We start from the raw sequence: 17,833 nt of genomic DNA on the forward strand, positions 1-17,833 counted from the left end.
TTTATTGTAATAAGTTCTCTTTTGAGACATTCGATGTAATAAGTGTGTGATTGCTACTCTGTTATAAATCCTTCAAGTATTGTGCGTGTCAGCATTACCGATCCAGGGATGACACTGATGCATAGAGATCAGACTGTTTGAGGTCTGGTCGCTACACTGGCACTCGGTTTGGATGGAGAAACTCAACAAAGCTCACATCGTGTACGCGGCCAAGGAGGCGTGCACGTGCTACGACATGTATAGGCGGATCGTTGACATGAGGAAGTGCCTCCTTCCCCAAAACAGCCAGGGATCCAGCCGGAAGCAGAGCAATGGCAAGCGTCATTGCAACAAGAAGTAGATGATTAGATCCTCGTTTCTCCTAGTTTAGTATGCATGTAATTTCTTACGTTGGTGTGTGAAAATGTTATGTGTGTAGTCACTTGTGTAATTGTATGCTTAATTTGGTTATGCAATGCTGTCTTTTTAGGTATATAAGTTGATGCTTTGTAGATAGAGCAAATCACATCGCACACAGAGTAAACAAGGGAACCCGTCAGTGATGATTTCATCAATCACTGACAATTGTATACCAGCAATCATTTGCTCACAACACACACGGCTTGTTAACAAGAATCATCTGTGTTGTTATCGGTCTTCCCACACATTTCTGATTACAGACCTATTTGCCGCGTATCACACACATCTTGTTAAGTTGAACCATTTCTATTCTCTTGGCTCAACGCAAACAGTTCATTCGAGTGAACTGTATGCCGTATATCGCACACACCTTCATCTGGCTGCCCGTTTCTGTTGTTCCCTCATCACAAACAGTTCATCCAAGTGAACTTTATGCTCTACATCGCACACACCTTCATCTGGCAGCCCATTTCTTTTGTTCCTCCTCATCGCAAACAAATAATTGAATTGAACCGTATGCCCTGCATCGCACACGCAACAAAAATCTGAACCGTGTTTGATGCATCCGTCATCGCAAATGTTTTGCACCTTTTTTGATGGGTTTTTTACAACACCATTTGCGATTATTGCATCACACATAGTTTCGACGAAGGGTCTCTGATCGTAGTGTCGCATTAGCAGCATCCTGCAGTAGTGCTATAAACCAAAAATACCAAAAATATTTACTTTACCATTTATCTATCTCTATTAGATCTCACTTTTACAAGTAACCGTGAAGGGATTGACAACCCCTTTATCGCGCTGGGTGCAAGTTTGTTTGATTGTTTGTGCAGGTATTCGGTGACTTGTGTGTTGTCTCCTACTGGATTGATACCTTGGTTCTCAAACTGAGGGAAATACTTACTCTACTTTGCTGCATCACCCTTTCCTCTTCAAGGGAAAAACCAACGCAAGCTCAAGAGGTAGCATGTTTGTGCATGCTTTTCCACATATTTCATTTGCTATCTTAGTGTGTGAGCATGTTGGTTGCATAATTTTCTCCATTAGAGGACATCCATTTGTTGCCTTGATTGTTTGGTTTTTCTTTTTGCCAAATGGATGGACAAGAATGCCTAAGTACTCCCTCTAGCTATCTATGCTTTTCTCGTCTCAAGCTCTATTCATGTTGCATCACATAGCTTGAACAAGTTGAATTTGGACCCTCTGGGTGAGGAGCACTCGGAGCCACCGATCCGTCATGGGCTTAAATGTAACATCCCAATTTTCAATTTGGATGTTATACACAGATCATTCATATGCATTTCATATTTTATTGCATTTGGTTGCGATCCAAGAAATCTTAAGCAACTCAAGGACCCAAGGAGAGAGTTGGAGATTTCATTTAAATTTCCATTTTTGAATTTATTCAAATTTGAAAAGAGGATCAATTTGATTTTCAATAATTTCTTTCCAATTATTTCCAACAATAAAAAATGAATGAGAGAAGATAAAATGACTTCTTCAAAACAAAGGACAAATATTGGAAAAAAGAAATTTTGAAATCAAATTATTGTTTTATTTGCAGTTTTATTTGAATTATAGAAAAATATGCATTTTTAGAAATTGCATTTTATCCAGAAAAATGTTCATCTTGTCCCAAATATTAGGTAGGGATGGTGAAAATTGTTTCTGGAATTTTAGGACTTTTATTTTATTTTCCTAGGAGTTTTCTTCGCGGCACCGATTTAAAAAAAAGGTTTCCTGTGCCGGCCCAGCACACCGCCGCCTTCCCGAACGCGCCCGGGACAAAGTCCTGAGCCGCGCCGCCACCGCCTACCGGGAGTCCGGTCCGGACTCCACCACCATCATCGCTGCCTTGCCCCTCCTCCAAGTCGGATCCGCCCCCCGCCCCCCTCTTCTCCAAGTCGTCGCCGCCCCAAGCACCGCCGCCGCCCGCGTCGCGCCGCCGCACACCGCCGCCGCTGGCCGCTGCTGCTGTCGGCGTCGTCGCCCCGTGCCGCTGGAGCCCCGCATCACCAAGAGCCGCTGCCGATGCTGACTCGCCCGCAAGCCGCCGCCGCCGTTGTTGACCTCGCCGCCGCCAGTTGACAGGAATAAACCGATCCGGTTTGCCGGTCTTTTCTCGGTTTAGTTTTGGTTTATTAGGTTTAGATCAGTTCATTTGTATTCGTTAGTTTAAAAACGGGCGTTCACCCGCTAGTTTCTGCTAACGAACGAATTGGTTTGTTAGGTTCTGTTAGCGGATATTCGTCCAATAGATTTTCCTTTTTAGTTTAATTTTTCGGCTAGGGACCTATTCGCGAATAGTTTTCTCCTGATTTAGCCCCTGATCTTAAAACTAGCATAACTTTTAGCTCGTTTATCCAAATTAGATGAAATCAACGCATAGATCTTCATAACGATCCCCTCTTTCCGGTAAACTAACTTGAACATGATTTTGAGAATTTAAAATTTGAGTTTAGTTCAGGTTAGTATTTGATCTTGTTTTGTTCGTATCTTGAGTTTCGTAGCTCCGTTTGAGTTTATTCTTTTTGCAAATCGTAGCTAATCACATGTACCTACTATTAAGATCTAATCCACATAAAAATAATGTTGTTAGGTTTTGTTTTATGTTTAGTTTAGTCATTTTCTTGTTTTGAGTTTTATTTGGATCTTTTATCGATTTCTCTTTGTTTCGTTTGATTGATTGTTTATGTATGCTACTGTTTGTCTACGCCAGATTACCCGGAGTGCGGAGCTTGTTACTACGAATCTCTAGATTTTGCAGATCATCAGCAAGGCAAGTTACACTTTGATCATACTCCTCAATACCCAGTTTTTACTATGCAGTAGTTTTGCCCCTCAAATATTTCCATGAGTAGGATTGGGAACATGTGGTTTGGTTGTAGTACTTGAGGTAGGAACCTATTACCCATTGATCACCCCGGGAATATAGGTTATGCTCAATTATTGCTTAGCCATGTTCGTAGACGGGGTTTGGATCGTGATACACATGGAAGTTGTGAGAGTTATTAATCTTGGATAACATTAAGGTGACAACTTTAATACACATCTGGGTGGATTGGTTGGGGCACCTGGAGAATCCAGTGTTTGTCCATTTGGGAAACCCCGGAGTACCCATGTGATTTTTCCTCGGTTTGCCACCCAGGCTCAAAGGGATCATATGATATTTCATGCCTAGAAACTTCCATGTGCATCCACAAGCCATTATGGGCTCTGGTATAGTTGAGTAAGTTGCGTGAGCTCTCGAAGAGGTGGACTAGCAGATGTAGGGAAAAGAAGGTGTACCGGTCTGCCCGGAGTAGAGAGTTAATGCTTCAGAAAGACTATGTCTTGATTTTTTGATCATGGATGCGGTCGAGTCTTGTGGGGAAAAGTGTGCAACCTCTATAGAGTGTATAAACTAATCATGGTTAGCCGTGTCCCTGGATATGGACATCTTGAGTATCTGGAATTGGATATTATTGTTGACCTCATCACTCTTTAAATTAATTGAATTGGGTTTAATGATGATACTTGTTTAATTGGGATTGGAGTTGGAGGAACCTTCTCATATATTGGTACAACTTGGGAGTAGTAAATAATTTTATTCCTTTGTTGTAGGCAAAAACTAGCTTTATGCAAAACCTTAAACTTAGAGCCTCCACCAACCAAATATTGCATGTACATATAGTTCTTGCATTCATTGTTTTATAGTGTAACTCTACAAGCATATTCAATGTGCTGACCTACACGGCTGCAACGTCTCATGTTGCAGACTTCTTAAACGACGAATAAGGTGTGATAGGTCGTTGTCATGCACTCAGCTATGCCGTTGGAGTTGATGGACTCATTTACCTTCGAAGAGTCCGCGGTTATTTAGCTTAGGTGGCCTTCAGCCATATTATTTGTGCAATCGTACTCTTTATGAGGACCTCGATGTAATAAGTGTGTGATTGAACTCTACTATAATTCCTCGAGTACTGTGTGTGTCAACTTTACTGATCTAGGGATGACACTTAAGCACAGAGACTTTGGTCCATTGGGATTGTGGTCGCTACAAGATGGTATCAAAGCACACGTTGACTGTAGAGCGCGACCACTAGGAAAAAGCCACAGGATACTTTTCTTTGCTCATTTCTAATTCTCCTCTATTTCTACTCTATAGATGGCAGACCCTAGGAACAAGTTCACACAGTCGGATGACGACACCCCTTTCGGACGACACTTGAAGGAAGTCACTAAGTACCTAAACATCGGACTACCAAGCTTCACTGGGACTTTCTCTGCAACTTTACCGGAAGAGGAGCGCTGGAAGATCAAAGTTCATGTACCTGGGAGGACGTTTGCGCCAACAACGGAGCCCATTGATTTTTACCTAGATGCACTAAGTTGGAACTTGGGAAAGAGCATGGCAGCCCACATCACTTTCGAATGCATATGTGAAGTGTATCACAAGGAGCTTGAAGACACCGTCTATAAGATATGTGGATGTCGAGATGAGGAATGGAAGATGATTCGTACCAGGAAGGATGGATCAATTGCAGCATACATTCAGGAGATGGGACAGCACATTGGCCGATATGAGAATCAGATGTGCTCCATCATGAAGAAGACCAAGAATCTGATGAAGAAGAACATCAAACTAGAAGAGGAACTCAAGTCAACATGCGACGGATATGAAGAAGAAATGGATGTACTACTGGAGAAGCATGAAGACTTGAAGAGGAAGCTAGGACTACCCATGGAGAACAACAAGCAATAACCTGAAGTGGAGATCCGTTCGGAGGACTACATCACCTTGGATGACACCGACACGGGCAGCGATGCAAATGATAACAATGATGACGGCTACGTAGACGAAGCTGGAGCAGATATCATGGAGTCTTCCATCGATCAAAATTTCTAGACGACCACCATGTTACTAGTAGTATTCTTCCAAGTAGTTAGCATTGATCGATTTCTAATTGCAGTTAGATCGTTTGTGTGAACCTTGTTTGTTATTTGAATGAAGTGAATTGATTGTATGTGCCTCATGTGCATATGGGTAGTGAAATCTCTCTTATACCTCATTCTATTCTGTTTTCTCACCCCTTCTAACCCATCAGATGCCTCCGAGACATGACACCAGATTCGTGTTTCCACCGGAGCTCACCCAGTTGATCCAGCAGCAGAATGCCTTGATGCATATGCTAGTTCAGAATCAGAATCAGAACCAAGGCAACAACAACAACCCACCGCCACCACCCCCTGTTGACAACCTAGCCCGTTTCCTGAGGTCGAATCCGCCGGTGTTCTCTAGCAGCACCAAGCCGATTGTTGTAGATGACTGGCTCCGCAAGATTGGACGAGAGCTGACTACTGCAGGATGCACAGATGCGGAGACAGTGCGCTTTGCCGCACATCAGCTTGATGGACCCGCAGCATCTTGGTGGGAGAACTTCACCACCACTTACCACATTGATACAGTTATGTGGGATCAGTTTTAGCAGGCTTTCCGCACCGCACATGTTTCAGTTGGAGCTATGAGCATGAAGAAGCGCGAGTTTCGCAACTTGCGCCAAGGGAGTCGTACAGTGGGACAATATGTGGATGAATTCAGCAAGTTAGCATGCTATGCCCCAGATGATGTGGCCACAGATGCCGCAAAGCAGGAGAAGTTTCTTGAGGGACTCAATGATGAACTAAGTATGCAGTTGATGGTGGCAACTTTCAACAACTACCAGGAGTTGGTAGACAGGGCCCTCATGATAGAAGGCAAGCAGCAACAGATTGATAACCACAAGAGGAAGTATGGAAAGGGGAGGTACACTTCTGGAGCTCAGCAGAAGCCCCGCTATTCCCCGTACTCGGGAGTACACACTCACAACCATTGAGGCCACAACCATGGAGGACATACGCACAATGGAGGAAGTTCGCACAACCACAGTGGCCCTAAGAATGGCAATGGGAATGGAGGAAGCAACAATCAGAACTGTTCCAACCCCGTGACAGCCGCCAAGAGGGATCTGAGTCACATTACTTGTTTCAAGTGCGGGAAGACCGGACATTACAACACTGAATGTCCTGAAGCAAAGAATGGAAATGGCAATGGAAGTTCTGCAAAGAAGCCCAACCCCTTCACCAAAGGTCAGGTGAACCACGTTAGTGTGGAGGAGATTGAGGAACAGGCCGACATAGTTGTCAGTAAGTTTTTAATTAATGCATTTACAACACTTGTTCTTTTCGATACTGGTGCATCTCATTCATTCATATCAAGGGGATTTGTGGATAAGTATAAGTTGCCAACAGTAGCCCTTAAATCACCTATGTTAGTGAGTTCCCCGGGAGCAGGGTATATGGCTAGTAGGGGATGCTATTAGTTGCCAGTAACCATAGGTAGACATGTTTTCCCCACCGACTTGATTGTCCTGGAGTCACAAGGATTGGATGTGATACTAGGCATGGATTGGCTATCCAAATATGAGGGAAACATTGATTGCGCAAGTAAATCAATTCTTCGTACCACCCCGAAAGGAAAGAGGATCAATTATGTGTCTAGGCATGCGCAGAGGAGGACACAGGTGAATTCCTTATCAGGAGTTGTTCAGGAGGAAGTACCAGTGGTGAAGGATTATCTCGATGTATTTTTGGAGGAGTTACCAGGCATGCCACTGGATCGAGATATTGAGTTTTTGATTGAGTTATTGCCAGGCACTGGACCAATATCAAAGAGACCGTATCGGATGCCCACAAATAATCTGGAGGAATTTAAGAAATAGATTAAGGAGTTACTGGATAAAGGTTATATTCAACCAAGTTCATCACCTTGGGGAGCCCCAGTGCTTCTAGTGGAGAAGAAGGATGGATCTTTGAGGATGGTTGTTGATTATCATGCGCTGAATGAGGTGACGATCAAGAACAAATACCCTCTACTGATGATCAATGATTTTTTGACCAGCTGCAAGGAGCTAAGGTTTTCTCCAAGATCAATCTTAGATCAGGTTATCATCAGTTGAAGATCCGAGAGCAGGATATACCTAAGACAGCTTTTACCATGAGGTATGGGCTATATGAGTATACAGTTATGTCATTTGGTTTGACTAACGCCCCTGCCTATTTCATGAGTATGATGAACAAGGTGTTCATTGAGTTTTTGGATAAGTTCGTTGTGGTGTTCATTGATGATATCTTGGTTTACTCAAAGAATGAAGAAGAGCATAAGGAACATTTACGTTTGGTTCTTGAGAAGCTCAGGGAACATCAGTTGTATGCCAAGTTCAGCAAATGTGAGTTTTAGTTGAAGGAAGTTGGATTTCTCGGACATGTTATATCCGGAGAAGGAATAGCAGTAAACCCTACCAAGGTTGCTTCTGTCACTAAATGGTTGGCACACCACCTAAGTGGGAGAGATCAGAAGTTTTCTTGGACGAGCAGGTTATTACCGGAGGTTTATTGAAAAAATTCTAAGGTTGCGAAGCCCATGATAGAGTTATTGAAGAAGGACACCAAGTTCAAATGGACTGAGGATTGTGAGGCCAGTTTTCAGGAGTTGAAGAAACATTTGGTTACAGCCCCAGTGCTGATTCTCCTAGACATACGCAAGGATTTCCAAGTGTATTGTGACACTTCACGTCCAGGACTTGGAGGTGTGCTTATGCAGGATGGAAGAGTTGTTTTATCAGCCTCATGACAGCTTCGACCTCATGAGTTGAATTATGCTATGCATGATTTGGAGTTAGCAGCCGTAGTGCATGCACTCGAGACATGGAGACACTTTCCCATCAAAAACCGTTGTGATGTTTATACGGATCATAAGAGTTTGAAGTACATCTTCACGCAGAAGGAGTAGAACCTCAGGCAAAGGAGATGGTTGGAGCTCGTAAAGGATTATGACATGAGATTGCATTATCATCCAAGAAAGGCCAACGTCGTAGCAGATGCGTTGAGCCGCAAGAGTTATGTTAACACGCTCATAACCGGAGGATTACCTAAGGAGTTAGCAGACGACCTTTGAGAGCTACACTTGGAGATAGTTCCGAGAGGTTATGTTGCAGCATTGGAAATTCAGTCCACCTTGTTGGGTAAGATCAGAGAAGCCTAGAAGACGGACAAGGAGATTGCTGAGATAAAGGAAAGGATGAGTAAAGAGAAGGCTAAAGGATTTCGTGAGGATGAGCACGACACTTTATGGTTTGAGGATCATATTTATGTGCCTAATGACCCTGAGATCAGGAAGTTGATTCTTCAGGAGGCTCATGATTCTCCTTACTCAATTCACCCAGGCAAAACACCAAGATGTATCTGGATTTGAAGGAAAGTTTCTCGTGGATGGGAATGAAGAAGGATATTGCCGAGTATGTAGCAGTATGTGATGTATGTCAGAGAGTTTAGGCAGAGCATCAGAAACCAGCAGGGCTATTACAGCCTTTGCCAATACCCAAATGGAAGTGGGATAAACTTGGCATGGATTTTATCACTGGATTACTCAGGACCCGTTCAGGCTATGACTCTATCTGGGTTGTAGTTGACCGCTTGACGAAAGTAGCCCATTTCATCCCTGTGAAGACAACTTATACGAGTGCTAAGATGGCGAAGATATACATGACCAGGATCGTATGTCTGCATGGAATTCCGAGGACCTTCATATCAGATAGAGGAACACAGATTACTTCAAAGTTTTGGAATCAGTTGCATGAAACTTTGGGTACCAGGCTAGAATTTAGTGCAGCCTTCCATCCACAGATAGATGGACGGACCGAGAGAGTCAATCAGATTCTGGAGGACATGTTGAGAGCTTGTGTCCTATATTATGGATCTAGATGGGATGATGATTTGCCCTATGCAGAATTCTCCTATAACAACAGTTATCAAGCCAGTTTGAAGATGGCCCCTTTCGAAGCCTTGTACGTAAGGAGGTGCAGGACTCCACTCTCATGGGATGAAGTTGGAGATAGACAGTTGTTCGGACCAGACTTAATTAGAGATTCTGAGGAGAAGGTTAAGTTGATTTGACAAAGAATCAAGGTAGCCCAGTCCAGGCAGAAGAGTTATGCAGATACTAAACGCAAGGAGGTAGCCTACGAAATCGGAGACAGAGCATATCTTCGTGTGTCCCCACTTCAAGGAGTTAAACATTTTGGAGTCAAGGGAAAGCTAGCACCATGTTTTGTGGGACCATACAGAGTTTTGGAATGCATGGGAGAAGTTTCTTACAAGTTGGAATTGCCCGAAGGATTGTCAGGAGTTCATGATGTGTTTCATGTTTCCCAATTGAAGAAGTGCCACGCAGAGATGGCCAACATACCTCTGGGAGATATAGTGCCTCTGGAAGCAATTCAGTTGGATAGTGATTTGACCTATGAAGAGAAGCCAGTTAAGATTCTCGAGTTTTCCAGCCGAGTTACTCACAGCAAGGTTATCAAGTTTTGCAAAGTTCAGTGGAGCAATCATACCGAGGAGGAAGCCACCTGGGAGCGAGAAGAAGAACTCCGCAAGGACCACCCACACCTTTTTGCTGACCAACCCGAATCTCGAGGGCGAGATTCATCTTAAGGGGGGTAGTTTTGTAACATCCCAATTTTCAATTTGGATGTTATACAAACATCATTCATATGCATTTCGTATTTTATTGCATTTGGTTGTGGTCCAAGAAATCTTAAGCAACTCAAGGACCCAAGGAGAGAGTTGGAGGTTTCATTTAAATTTCCATTTTTGAATTTATTCAAATTTGAAAAGAGAATCAATTCAATTTTCAATAATTTATTTCCAACAATAAAAAATAAATGAGAGAATATAAAAATGACTTCTTCAAAATAAGGGAGAAATATTGGAAAAAGGAAATTTTGAAATCAAATTATTATTTTATTTGAATTTTCTTTGCAGTTTTATTTCAATTAGAGAAAAATATGATTTTTAAAAATTGCATTTAGTCCAGAAAAATGTTCATCTTGTCCCAAATATTGGATAGGGATGGCGAAAAATGTTTCTGGAATTTTAGGACTTTTATTTTATTTTTCTAGGATTTTTCTTCGCGGCACTAATTTAATAAAAAAAGTTTCCTGGGCCCGCCCAGCCGAGCCGGGCCACGGCCCAGTGCACGGGCGCCTTCCCGAACGCACCCGGGACAGAGTCCCGAGCCGCACCGCCGCCGCCGACCGGGAGTCTGGTCTGGACTCCACCACCACCGTTGCCGCCTTGCCCCTCCTCCAAGTCGGATCCCCCCCCCCCGAGCCTTTATTAGCCGTCCCGACCCCCCCCCCTTCTCCAAGCAGTCGTCGCGCCGAGCACCCCCGCCGCTCGCTGATGTTGTTGCCGCCGTTGCCCCGCGCTGCCGGAGCCCCGCCTCGCTAGGAGCCGCCGCCGACGCCGACTCGCCCGCAAGCCGCCGACGCCACCGCCGGTTGACCGGTATAAACTGATCCGGTTCACCGGTCTTTTCTCGGTTTAGTTTTGGTTTTTTTAGTTTCAGTTTATTAGGTTTAGATTGGTTCATTTTTATTCGTTAGTTTAAAAAATGGACATTCACCCGTTAGTTTCTGTTAATGAACGAATTCGTTCGTTAGGTTCTGTTAGCGGACGTTCGTCTGATAGATTTTCTTTTTAATTTAATTTTTTGGCCAGGGACTGATCTGTCTCCAACGTATCTATAACTTTTGATTGTTTCATGCTATAATATTACCCCTTTTGGATGTTTACGGGCTTTATTTTACACATTTTTATCATTTTTGGGACTAACCTACTAACCGGAGGCCCAGCCCGTATTGCTGTTTTTTGCCTATTTCAGTATTTTGATGAAAAGGAATATCAAACAGAGTCCAAACGGAATGAAACCTTCGGAGGCGTGATTTTTGGAACGAACATGATCCAGAGGACATGGAGTGCAAGTCAAGAAGCAGCCGAGGCGACCACGAGATAGGAGGGTGCCCCCCGCCCTATAGGGCTCGCCCCCCGGTCTCGTGGTCCCCTCAGGCGGCCACCGACGTACTTCTTCCTCCTATATAAGCCAACATACCCCGAAAACATCCAGGGAGCACCCGAAACACAATTTCCACCGCCGTAACCTTCTGTATCCACGAGATCCCATCTTGGAGCCTTCGTCGGCGTTCAGCCGGAGGGGGAATCGACCATGGAGGGCTTCTACATCAACACCATAGCCCTTCCGATCAGTTGTGAGTAGTTTACCACAGACCTACGGGTCCATAGTTATTAGCTAGATGGCTTCTTCTCTCTTTTTGGATCTCAATACAATGTTCTCCCCCTCTCTTGTGGAGATCTATTCGATGTAATCTCTTTTTGCAGTGTGTTTGTCGAGATCCGATGAATTGTGGGTTTATGATCAAGTTTATCTATGAATAATATTTGAATCTTCTCTGAAATATTTTATGTATGATTGACTTATCTTTGCAAATATCTTCCAATTATCAGTTTGGTTTGGCCTAGTAGATTGATCTTTCTTGCCATGGGAGAAGTGCTTAGCTTTGGGTTCAATCTTGCGGTGTCCTTACCCAGTGACAGAAAGGGTTGCAAGGCACATATTGTATTGTTGACATCAAGGATAAAAAGATGGGGTTTATATCATATTGCATGAGTTTATCCCTCTACATCATGTCATCTTACTTAAGGCGTTACTCTGTTCTTACGAACTTAATACTCTAGATGCAGGCAGGAGTCGGTTGATGTGTGGAGTAATAGTAGTAGATGCAGGCAGAAGTCCATCTACTTGTTGCGGACATGATGCCTATATACATGATCATGCCTAGATAATCTCATAATTATTCGCTTTTCTATCAATTGCTCGACAGTAATTTGTTCACCCACCGTAATACTTATGCTATCTCGAGAGAAGCCTCTAATGAAACCTATGGCCCTCGGGTCTATCTCCTATCATATTTGCTTCCAATCTACTTTTATTTGCATCTTTACTTTTTGCATCTATATTATAAAATACCAAAAATATATTTATCTTATCATACTATCTCTATCAGATCTCACTTTCGCAAGTGGCCATGAAGGGATTGACAACCCCTTTATTGCGTTGGTTGTGAGTTCTTTGTTTGTTTGTGTAGGTGCGTGGGACTTTTGAGGAGCCTCCTACTGGATTGATACCTTGGTTCTCAAAAACTGAGGGAAATACTTACGCTACTCTGCTGCATCACCCTTTCCTCTTCAAGGAAAACCAACGCAAGCTCAAGACGTAGCAAGAAGGATTTCTGGCGCTGTTGCCGGGGAGGTCTTCGCTCAAGTCAAGACATACCAAGTACCCATCACAAACCTATCTCCCTTGCATTTACATTATTTGCCATTTGCCTCTCGTTTTCCTCTCCCCCACTTCACCCTTGCCGTTTTATTCGCCCTCTCTTTCCCAATCTCCTCCTCTCTTTCTGCTTGCCTTTTCTGTTTGCTTGTGTGTTGGATTACTTGTTGCCATGGTGCAAGATAATACCAAATTGTGTGATTTCTCGAATACCAATAATAATGATTTCCTTAGTACTACGATTGCTCCTCTTAATGATGTTGAGTCTTGTGAAATCAATGCTGCTTTGCTGAATCTTGTTATGAAAGATCAATTCGTCGGCCTTCCTAGTGAAGATGCTGCTACTCATCTAAACAACTTTGTTGATTTGTGTGATATGCAAAAGAAGAAAGATACGAATAACAATATTGTCAAATTGAAGTTATTTCCGTTTTCACTTAGAGATCGTGCTAAAGTTTGGTTTTCGTCTTTGCCTAAAAATAGTATTGGTTCTTGGAACAAGTGCAAGGATGCTTTTATCTCTAAGTATTTTCCTCCTGCTAAGATTATCACTCTTAGGAACGATATTATGAATTTTAAACAACTTGATCATGAGCATGTTGCCCAATCTTGGGAAAGAATGAAATTGATGATTCGCAATTGCCCTACTCATGGTTTGAATTTATGGATGATCATACAAAAATTTATGCCGGTTTGAACTTTGCTTCTAGAAATCTCTTAGATTCGGCCGCGGGAGGCACGTTTATGGAAATCACGTTAGGAGATGCTACAAAACTTCTTGATAATATTATGGCTAATTATTCTCAATGGCACACCGAAAGATCTTCTAGTAAAAAAGTGCATGCTATAGAAGAAATCAATGTTTTGAGTGGAAAGATGGATGAACTTATGAAGTTGCTTGCTACTAAAAATACTCCTCTTGATCCCAATGATATGCCTTTGTCTACTTTGATTGAGAACAATAATGAATCTATGGATGTGAATTTTGTTGGTAGGAATAGTTTTGGAAACAATGCTTATAGAGGAAATTTTAATTCTAGACTATTCCCTAGTAATTCCTCTAATAATTATGGAAATTCCTACAATAATTCTTATGGTAATTTTAATAAGATGCCCTCTGATTTTGACAATAGTGTGAAAGAATTTATGATTTCTCAAAAGAATTTTAATGCCTTGCTTGAAGAAAAAATTGCTCAAAGTTGATGATTTGGCTAGGAACTTTGATAGACTTTCGCTTGATGTTGATTCTCTTAAACTTAGATCTTCTCCTCCTTAGCATGATATCAATGAGTCTCTCAAAGTAATGAGAATTTCCATTGACAAGTGCAAGGAAAGAACCGCTAGATTGCGTGCTAAGAAAGATAGATTTATAAAAGCGTGTTCTTCTAGTTTCCATGAAAATAATGATGAGGATCTTAAAGTTATTGAAGCGTCTCCTATTAGATCTATGTTTTGCAATATGAATCTTGATGATTATGGGACTGATGATGAGTCAACCTCACCTAGAAGGCATCCCAAAATTTTGGAGTTTTTAGATTTTGATGCTAAATTTGGTAAAAGTGGGATTGGAGAGGTCAAGACTTTAAATAGTATTGAACCCACTATCTCGGATTTCAAGGAATTTGGTTATGATAATTGTTATTTAAAAGGTTGTATTTCCTTGTTGCAATCCGTTGTTAATTCTCCTCATGCTTATAGTCAAAATAAAGCTTTTACCAAACATATCATTGATGCCTTGTTACAATCTGATGATGAAAAACTTAATTTGGAAGTTTCTATACCTAGAAAACTTAATGATGAGTGGGAACCTACTGTAAAGATTAGAATTAAAGATCATGAGTGTTTTGCTTTGTGTGATTTGGGTGCTAGTGTTTCCACGATTCCGAAAACTTTATGTGATATTCTAGGTTTCCATGATCTTGATGATTGCTCTTTAAATTTGCACCTTGCGGATTCCACCACTAAAAAGCCAATGGGAAGGATCAATGATGTTATCATTGTTGCAAATAAAAATTTGGTGCCTGTAGATTTTATCGTTCTTGATATAGATTGCAATCTTTCTTGCCCTATTATTCTTGGTAGACCTTTCCTTAGAACGATTGGCGCGATTATTGATATGAAGGAAGGGAATATTAGATTCCAATTTCCATTAAAGAAAGGCATGGAGAACTTTCCAAGAAAGAAAGTCAAATTACCTTATGAATCTATCATGCGAGCTACTTATGAATCAAGTGCCAAAGATGGCACTATTTAGTTCTATCTTCGCTTTTATGCCTACCTAGGGGCGTTAAACGATAGCGCTAGTTGGGAGGCAACCCAATTTTCTTTGTGTTTTTTGTTTTTTGTTTTTGTTCCTGTTTAGTAATAATTTTTAGCTTCTACTCTCTGTTTAGATGTGTTTTATCTTTTAATTAGTGTTTGTGCCAAGTAGAACCTATAGGATAAACTATGATGATAGTTGATTTGATTCTGCTGAAAAACAGAAACTTTGCGCTTACGAGAAAACATTCAATAAATCACAGAAACGTGATTTTGCATTGATTCTTTTTGATGCTGATCAATAAATAAATTTTCCAGTACTTACTATTTTGGTAGGATTTTTAGAGTTCCAGAAGTTTGAGTTAGTTACATATTGCTACAGACTTCTGTTTTTGACAGATTCTGTTTTTCGTGTGTTGTTTGCTTATTTTGATGCATCTATGGCTAGTAAAATAGTTTATAAACCATAGAGAAGTTGAAATACAGTAGGTTTAACACCAAAATAAATAAAGAATGAGTTCATTACAGTACCTTATGTGGTGGTTTTGTTTTCTTTCACTAACGGAGCTTATAAGATTTCCTGTTGAGTTTTTTGTTGTGAAGTTTTCAAGTTTTGGGTAAAGCTTTTATGGACTATGGAATAAGGAGTGGCAAGAGCCTCAGCTTGGGGATGCCCATGGCACCCCAAGATATTCAAGGATAGCCAAAAGCCTAAGCTTGGGGATGCCCCAGGAAGGCATCCCCTCTTTTGTCTTTGTTCATTGGTAACTTTACTTGGAGCTATATTTTTATTTGCCACATGATATGTGTTTTGCTTGGAGCGTCGTGTATTATATTAGTCTTTGCTTCTTAGTTTACCACAATCATCCTTGCTGTACACACATTTTGGGAGAAGCCTACTTGATTAGAATTTGCTAGAATACTCTATGTGCTTCACTTATATCTTTTGAGCTTGATAGTTTTTGCTCTAGTGCTTCACTTATATCTTTTAGAGCACGGCGGTGGCTTGATTTTACAGAAATTACTAGTCTCGCTTGCTTCACTTATATTATTTTGAGAGTCTTCTAGAACAGCATGGTATTTGCTTTGGTTACAAATTTGGTCCTAGAATGATGAGCATCCAAGTTGGGTATAATAAAAACTATCATAGAAATTGAATTGGATGCTATAATCAATTTGTTGCTTGATAATTGTTTTGAGATATAAAGGTAGTAATGTTAGGGTCATGCTAGTGGATAATTATGAAATTGAGAAACACTTTTGTTGAAGTTGGCAAGCCCCGTAGCATGCACGTATGGTAAAAGTTGTGTGACAAATTTGTTGCATGAGGTGCTCTTTTGATTGTCTTCCTTATGAGTGGCAGTCGGGGACGAGCGATGGTCTTTTCCTACCAATCTATCCCTCTTGGGGCATGCGTAGTAGTACTTTGCTTCGAGGGCTAAGTAGACTTTTGCAATAAGTATATGAGTTCTTTATGACTAATGTGAGTCCATGGATATACGCACACTCATCCTTCCACTTTGCTAGCCTTTCTTATTACCGCGCAAATCTCGCCGGTATTGAACCCATTATTTACCTTCCTCAAAGCAGCCACCATACCTACCTATTATGGCATTTCCATAGCCATTCCGAGATATATTGCCATGCAACATTCCACCATTCCGTTTATTATGACACGTTTCATCATTGTCATATTGCTCTTTGCATGACCATGTAGTTGACATCGTATTTGTGGCAAGGCCACCTTCATAATTTTCATACATGTCGCTCTTGATTCATTGCATATCCCGGTACACCGCCGGAGGCATTCATATAGAGTCATATCTTGTTCTAGCTTTGAGTTGTAATTCTTGAGTTGTAAATCCATAAAAGTGTGATGATCTTCATTATTAGAGCATTGTCTCGGTGAGGAAAGGATGATGAAGACTATGATTCCCCCACAAGTCGGGATGAGACTTCGGACTTTACAAAAAGAAAAAAGAAAAAAAAGAAAGGCCAAAAAAAGGAGAAAGGCCAAAAAATGAGAGAAAAAGAGAGAAGGGACAATGCTACTATCTCTTGTTTCCACACTTGTGCTTTAAAGTAGCACCATGATCTTCATGATAGAGAGTCTCATATATTGTCACTTTCATATACTAGTGGGAATTTTTCATTATAGAACTTGGCTTGTATATTCCAATGATGGGCTTCCTCAAAATTCCCTAGGTCTTCGTGAGCAAGCAAGTTGTATGCACACCGACTTAGTTTTTTTGTTGAGCTTTCATATATTTATAGCTCTAGTGCATCCGTTGCATGGCAATCCCTACTCACTCACATTGATATCTATTGATGGGCATCTCCATAGCCCGTTGATACGCCTAGTTGATGTGAGATTATCTTCTCCCTTTTTGTCCTTACAACCACGACCATTTACCACCATAGTGCTATGTCCATGGCTTGCACTCATGTATTGCGTAAGAGTTGAAAAAGTTGAAGCGCTTTAAAAAGTATGAAACAATTGCTCGGCTCGTCATCGGGGTTGAACATGATGGGAGTATTTTGTGTAATGAAAATGAAGCATGGCCTAACTATATAATTTTGTAGGGATAAGCTTTCTTTGGCTATGCTATTTTGATAGGACATGATTATTTGTTAGTGTTCTTCGAAATATTATTATTATTATGTTTTATAAGCTTTTATCTTGAATCATTTGGATCTGAACATTCATGCCACATTAAAGAAAATTACATTGAGAATTATGCTAGGTAACATTCCACATCAAAAATTCTCTTTTTATCATTTACCTACTCGAGGACGAGCAGGAATTAAGCTTGGGGATTCTTGATACGTCCCCAACGTATCTATAATTTTTTATTGTTCCATCCTATTATATTACCCCTTTTGGATGTTTATAGGCTTTATTTTACACATTTATATCATTTTTGGGACTAACCTACTAACCGGAGGCCCAGCCCGTATTGC

The sequence above is a fragment of the Triticum aestivum genome, chromosome 7B (genome assembly GCF_018294505.1).
Source record: "Triticum aestivum cultivar Chinese Spring chromosome 7B, IWGSC CS RefSeq v2.1, whole genome shotgun sequence".
Lineage (NCBI taxonomy): Eukaryota > Viridiplantae > Streptophyta > Magnoliopsida > Poales > Poaceae > Triticum > Triticum aestivum.